The sequence below is a fragment of the Akebia trifoliata genome, chromosome 1, assembly GCF_017979445.1.
Source record: "Akebia trifoliata isolate Shusen 1 chromosome 1, ASM1797944v1, whole genome shotgun sequence".
Lineage (NCBI taxonomy): Eukaryota > Viridiplantae > Streptophyta > Magnoliopsida > Ranunculales > Lardizabalaceae > Akebia > Akebia trifoliata.
In genome coordinates this window covers 14,165,386-14,173,045 of record NC_141375.1, presented here as the reverse complement: position 1 = coordinate 14,173,045, position 7,660 = coordinate 14,165,386, and positions in this window count along the sequence as shown.

Here is a 7,660-nt window from a genome sequence, read left to right as displayed (position 1 = left end):
AATAACTTAGGAACTTAACATCTCTGTCACTAACAATTGACTTAGGCAACCCATGCAATCGAAATACTTTTTTAAAGAACAAATCAACAATATGTGTTGCGTTGTTGGTTTCAATACATGCAATAAAATTGGCCATTTTACTAAACCTATCAACAACAACAAATATGCTATCCTTACCACTTTGATTCATTGGTAATTCTAAAACAAAATCCATAGATATATCAAAATATCTATTTGGTATGGCAGAACTAGGTATGAAGTCTATTAGGTGCTCAATTCCTCTTAAAGGAGGTAATCCATGAGGAATCTCTTCGGATAAAAAATCTTCAAAGTCCTGCAATAAAGACACAACAGCACTAGGCAAAGAGGAGTTAAGGTCATTAGTAGAAAAATAAATATCCTTATACATAAGTACTAGTACTTGTTGTCTTGCCATCATTACACTCTTAATATCATGTTTTTCAGCAAGTACACTCATTATATTATTTTCCTCTCCACGTTGTTCAATTTTCTTTTCTTTTTACTCACCTTGGATTCGCGCTCATTTTGCACTCTCTTGATATCCTAACTTGATCCTCATAAGCTTGCAAAAGTTTGAGAGGGGCCAATACAACTTTTCGATTATTGATTACAAAAGAATATCGATTTTTGTACTCATCATGCGACACTCTCCTATCAAACTGCCACGATCGGTCGAGCAACAGAATGCTTCGATACCACATCACAAAGAACCTCATCCTCATACTTCCAATAGAAAAAGGAACCTGAACTTGTTTTTTTACTTTTACTTCTCCATAGTCATTCATCCATTATAACTTGTATGGTGTAGGATGCTTCTTCCACTTCAAATTCAACTTCTCTACCAACAAAGTACTTGCAACATTAGTACAGCTTCCACTATCAATAATCAATATACACACTTTATCCTTCACATGGCATCTTATGTGAAAAATATGCTCACGTTGCTCTTCATCTCCTTTACCATTAGGCTGTATACTCAAGGTTCTCCTAGTAACAAGTAAATCACCATGCACAGGTTCTTCCACCTCATCATCAGTACAACTCTCTAATGGTGGTATCTCATTCTCACTTAAGCTAGCACTCTCAATTTCTTCATTTGCCTATACAACCATAACCCTTTTGTTTGGGCATTCAGATGCAATATGTTTGAATCCTTGGCGCCAAAAACACTTAATTTCACGTGACTTAGTAAGAGATTTTGTTTTGGATTTATCTTTAGGGACAGAAGCTGAATTCTTCGACCTTGCTTCTTCTTTTGGTTTGAAAGTGGATTTGTTATCCTTCCAATTTGGTCTCCACAGATTACTAGAGGAAGAACCAGATCTGAACCTCTTAGACTTACTTTGTTTTTCCACTTTAATGGCTTTATGCAGCAATTCTTCCATCTCTACATAATGTTGCATTTCAACCACATCAGTAATCTCCTTGTTAAATCTGGCAGTAAATCTAGCCATGGTTGATTCTCTATCTTCCTCTATGTTTGCTCTAATCATGGCGATTACCATCTCCTTATTATAATCCTCTACACTCATGGAACCTTGAACCAGCCCTTGCAACTTTATATACAAATCTCGATAGTAATGGCTAGGTATAAATCTCTTGCGCATCACCAACTTCATCTCTTCCTATGACCGTATAGGCCTCTCACCATTCCTGCACCTATTGATCCTACCATATACTTACATAATTTGTAAATTCCACGGCGGCTAGCTTTACCTTCTTATCCTCAGAATAATTATGACAATCAAATACGTTTTTTTACTTTTCTTTCCCACTCTAGATATAATTCAGGATCATTTTTTCCTTGAAAAGTCGGAATCGTCATCTTTATACTACCCATATTATTATCTCCTTTGAAGTCAACCCTTTTGTCCTGTCTATAATTTGTTCTCTACACTTCGAAAATAACTTCTTCTTCGTCGTCGAATTCATGTCTTCTATATGATTTAGATTCATAAGAGGATTCCATATTGTCCAATCTTGAATTCAGCAATTTGAATTGGTCATGGACTGCCTTGATGAATAATCTCATATCGGTCTCTTGTGCGTCTCCTCCTTCCTTACTCATATTTTTTAAAAACAAAAGATACACGTTGTGGCTAAAATTCTTTAAAAAAAAAAGACAAACTTTGATCAGAATTTAAAGTGTTGTAGTGGAGTTTCAGCAAGAAAACATTTGTGGACAGCAAGAAAGTCAGCAAGTTGTTTCGTTTTGTATTCTATCACCCAAAAGTTTATGAATTTCAATGAAACACCATTAAAGATCATCAAAGAACTGCAATTGATATTTGTTCCTTGAAGGGTGTTTCATTGAAAAACTAGTACAATACAGCGACAAATGTCGGTTCTTTGAAGAGGGTTCTATTGAGAGACCATTAAAGAACAACACTCAGAACATAATTTTTTTTTTGATCATGAGTTTTCTGTAATTCTCAATATGGGATGCACAAAACAGAAAACAAGAACTCAGCAAAGAAGATCCAGTTCATGCAAGAACTTAGAAAGATGTTTTTTTTTTTTTAAGCGAGACAATTTCAGCAAGCTATAAAGTGATAGCAGCAACGTCAATATTGAAAGTTGTAAGGGACAAACATTGGCAACAGATCTCAATGTTCAATATCCAATGGTTTGATACGGTGCAGATCTCAAAAAAAAGAAAAGAAAAAACCAACAATTACAGTAATTTTGACGATGGAATTAGTAATCAAATTCCATTCAAGAACAATGTAAACTCATACAAGATGATTTACTATTGAAATTCGATGAACAACACAAAAAAAAAAAAACAACAACATACATTTGGGATGTAAAGAAGACATTTTAGTCGATTTTCAATTCTAACGATGGTGTGTTCTTGAACATGTAAGAACGATATTATAAAAAAACGAATCTCAAATGAACATGCAAATTTTGGTGAAAAATGTTCAACCTTTTATAATTGATCAAGAAATCATTGTGAAACAAAAAGAAACATCCCGTTCATAATCAATAATTCTTCCATTTGAACGATCTCCATTATCCAAAAATTTCTACAATGATAATAGTGTTACTTCATCATTGAATAATGGAGATAGTTACTTCATAAGCAACATTAAAAAAAGAAAATTCAATAGTGCTGTAACTTTTTCCTTACAAAATGATTTTTGTTGTTGAAATACAAGAAGATTGATAAATTATATTTTTTTCAATAATTTCTTGGGCTCTTCTTTAATGGCGGAGTCATAGAGACACACTTGCTGAATTTCTAGCAAGAAAATTTAACGAAATTCAATGAATGATCATGGCTTATTTTTTTAATGAAATTCCATTAAAAACAGCAATGAAATTCAAAGAATGTTCATGGTTTCCAATCAAGAATGTCACAAGAATGGTTTTGAAATAAGAAAAACCTGGTTTCCAGCCACCGTTGGCTTTGAATTGGTTTGAATTTTTGTTGGGGAGCAAGTTCTACTCCGTTTGATCTCCAATTCAAATGGCACGCTACCCCGATCTTCAAAGGATTCTCTCAATGATGATCTTTTGCTCTAATATCAAATGATATTATCCCTTCTAGATGTTCTCCATAGATATGGATTCCTCTAGATGGTCTCCTCTAGAAACTCTTGAATTTAATGGCTTCGAAACGTTCTAAATTACTTAGGAACAAATTGATGTTGATTGGATTAGAATGTTAAGGAAACTATGTCCTTAAAACCCCAATCTTGAAACGCCACAAAGGTTGATCACTCCTTTGATAAGTCGAAGATTCATGCACTCGAACAAGAACTCATGAAAAACTCAAACAAGAACACATGAAGACGAAGCAATAGCTTTTTGAATAAAACTTCAAAATCTTAGAATTAGAATTGTGTCTCAAAGATAACATGGGGCTATTTTTATAGACAAATTAGATGAGGAATGGGACTAATTAGTCTTTAGAAAATAAAAGACTAAAACTAAGGACAATTAGAACATAAAATTCCCAATTAAACCTTGCATCCAACTTGATCTTCCAAATCGATCTCTTGCATAAAAAGATAGTTGATCATCCTAGGTGAAGCTTTGATATCTTCAAATTTAGTCTTAGAATCTTCTAGAGCAACCTCTTTGTATTGTACTTTCACAATCAAGCCTTGAAATACCTCTTTCATCCTTTTTGTCCTTGCCTTAGCCAATTCCTTGCAATGGTTCTTGAGAAGACTTGGGAATATCAATTCGATCTCCATTATAAGAGTGTAGTGACACTTGTCGTTCAAGAGAAAGGGGAACGATCCGCTTTGCGAACCACCACCGTTGACAAGTCTCCTTAACGAAACAGAAAAGGTCTTCCACTTCTTATTCCTTTGCGTTCACCTTAAAGCTAGTAAGCGACTTGTGCCCAAAGGACAATCTTCAAAGAAAGAAGTACGGTTATCATAGTTGAAGTACTGTTATCTATCGCTCAGCTCATATTACATTGACCCTTCGCTTCCCTTAGCTTCGTTCCGTGCGTAAGCACTCCACTCGCTCCTTCACCCGTAACTAAACTAACGGCACCTGTCTGACTTCCGGCTTGAAAGAGTTTTCGGGCCGGGTGAACAAACAGACTCTTTCTACGAGTGCTAGCCCTGAGTCCCAGTACTGGCTAACGGAAAGATAGATTTTCTTTCAAGTCGCCCGCGTGGCACCCGTAGCCAAAGACAGCCAGAGCTAGAACGGACAGAAGGGTCAATGTAATATGAGTTGAGGCGAACAGAAAGAAGAAAAGATTCTCTACGACCTACCGAGCGTACGAAAAGGAAGTTTTCTACGCGAGCTTGAACGAAACTGAACTCATATTACATTGACCCTTTCAAACCCGCTTTCCCTAAACTAGCTAAACTTGCTTACCTCACTGATCGAAGTGGAAGACCTTTTCTGTGATAGTGGTGGCTCTCATTCTGTCAAGGTTTTACACAACACAAAGGGCCATCTCTCTCTTTGGCCTGCTTCAATATTCCTTTTGTTCTTGTATGAGGAACAATGTGGCAAGCAGATGGTCTACGCAGAATCCAACTTCTGCCAAGGCTTCAAGAGTCTCCACGTACCTATTCGCTGAACACTCACTAAAGCCGTGGCCCGCATTACAGAACGAGAAAGCCACATGTATATTCGCCAAAATGGCCTTCGTACGAAATGCATATGGAGCCCATTATCATTATTTATCGTACGGACAGTCTGGAAATGGGGGCTCTGATGTACGGCCACAGAATATTCTGGGAAAGTAGCACGGATCGCCTCACCATAAGGATCTGAACTTGTTGAAACAAGGCTCGGCTCAGCCCTAAGTTTCTCTTCACGTGCCTCATCTAGACACCCTTTGTCTCATAATTCTTTCACAGTACGAGCGAGTTTTTCCCGATTAGTTGCCTTCTTTATTGTTGAAAGGCCGGCCCAAATCCATCTTTCACAATCTCTCTCTCAGGTTCTGTTGATTCCCCTAAGATCTCTGTCTTCCTGGTTTGGTCAGAAACCCTAGCTCATATGCCCATATTCCGATAGCTTTCCTTCCTGAATCTTTTGTCCCAATAAGTCTACCTCTTTTTGGAACAGTTTCATCTTCTTAGCCGAAAGCGCCATCCCGTATCTCTCAATGACGCTCCTTAAGGCCCGAAGGTGCTTCAAATGGGCCTCGACGGTCGGGCTGAAGACGAGGACATCATCAATGTAGACAACCGCCAAGTCTGCGAGTGGTCTCATGATTTCGTCAATTACTTTCTTCAATTCAGATGGGGCGTTTTTGAGTCCGAACGGCATGACGTTCCATTCATATTGTCCCATAGGAACTGTCCAAGCTGTCTGATAGCGATCCTTTTCAGCGATCTGGATTTGCCAGAATCAAGATTTCATGTCGAATTTGCTAAAAACCCTGGCTTTAGCCTATCTTTGTGACGAGTTCCTGCCGGCTTCTTGGAACTGGGTACCGGATCCACCGACGAGCGTCATTCAGGGGCTTGTAGTTCATGACCAGCCGCCGGCACGCCTCTGTCTTGTTCGTTGCGATTTTGAACGTCAAAGGCAGCACAAGACCACGGGCTTCTGCTTGGCCTGAGAAGGCCCTTGCTTAGGAGATCCTCTCTTTCTTGTTGGTTGAGCCTGATCTACGACCACCCTCGTTCTATTAGGGCTCGTTCTTTCCACTCGCAGGCTCGAGCTTTTGTAGGGATCCGCCATATCCTAAAAAAAGCCATCTTTGATGGTCCACTTCCCGGTGGAAGAATGAATTCGGGACCAATGAGCAGACAGACCTTTCACACTCTTGCCGGCGCTCTTCCATTGTCTTTTGAACGTCGGGAGAACGACGTTGTTTAGAGACTCGCAGGTCCCTCCATTGTCTTTTGAACGTCGGGAGAACGACGTTGTTTAGAGACTCGCAGGTCCCTCATTCGGGCCAACACCTCATGAATGGCCTCTTCCTTGAGCTTAAGCTGCTGTATCCTCGTGTAGCGAGGGAGGATCAGGGAATGGGAATAAGACAATCTGATGTAGACCTTCTAGGCAAATTACTATAGGAACCCACGAACTCAATGAAATAGGAACAAAATCGGTTTGCTAGGAACGTGTTGAAGATGATCGGAATAGAACCCTAAGGAAACTAAGTCCTTAAAACCCTAATTTTGAGACGCCACAAAGGTTAATCACTCCCTTTGATAAGTCAAAATTCAAGCACTCAATCAAGAATACAAGAAGGCAAAGCAAATTTTTTTTTGAATAAACTTAATAATTGATAATGATCCATTCAAAAATAACATGGCTACGCATTTTTATAAGCAACAAACCCTAAAAGAAAAACCTAGCAAATTGATAAAAACGAAATGGGCCTAATTAGTCTTTAAAAATAAAAGATTTAAACTAATGACAATTGAAACATAAAAGCCCATAATTAAATAAAATGAAAATTAAAATTCCTAATTAACCCTTGCATCCAACTTGATCTTCCAAATCTATCCCTTGCATAAGAGGATAAGTGACCATCCTTGGTGAGGCTTTGAAATCTTCAAATTTAATCTTAGAATCTTCTAGTGCAGCCTCTTTGTAAATTCCACGATCAAGCCTTGTAAAGCCTCTTTCATCCTCTTTGTCCTTGGCCTAGTCATTGGACCGCCAATTCCTTGCAATGGATCTTGAGAATATTTTGGTTCATCGACTTGAGTTATTTGATAAGCACCTTGATCTCCATTACACTCCTATAATGGAAGCCTTGATTCCACCCTTCTCTCCTCTTATTACTTCCATTCTGTCTAATGCTGATAGGAACGGAGTCCCCAGGAGGCACTCATTCTAAAGGTTTCGAATCAGGACAAAGTCAAGCTGTTGGCAGATCCTTTTCTTGCACATGTGCCCGCACCATTTCTGGAATCATGAGCGATGATCCATTCACCGCGAATGCCTTTTTGGTGTAAATTTCCCATCCTTTAGGGGAGAAACAATCTTGTTGGATATAATTGAGGTCTGAGTCGGAGTCGACGCATGTAGTGAAGTGAATCACCTGGTCACCGATCTTCGAGGTGACGGGAACATTCCATCTCTGAGAGATGTGAAAGGATTTGATGATGATCTGATCCAAAAACAAAAGAGTTCCTTACATTCCTATTTCAGGAGCTGAAGCTCACTTTGTCGATTATGAATTTGGCAGGTTTTG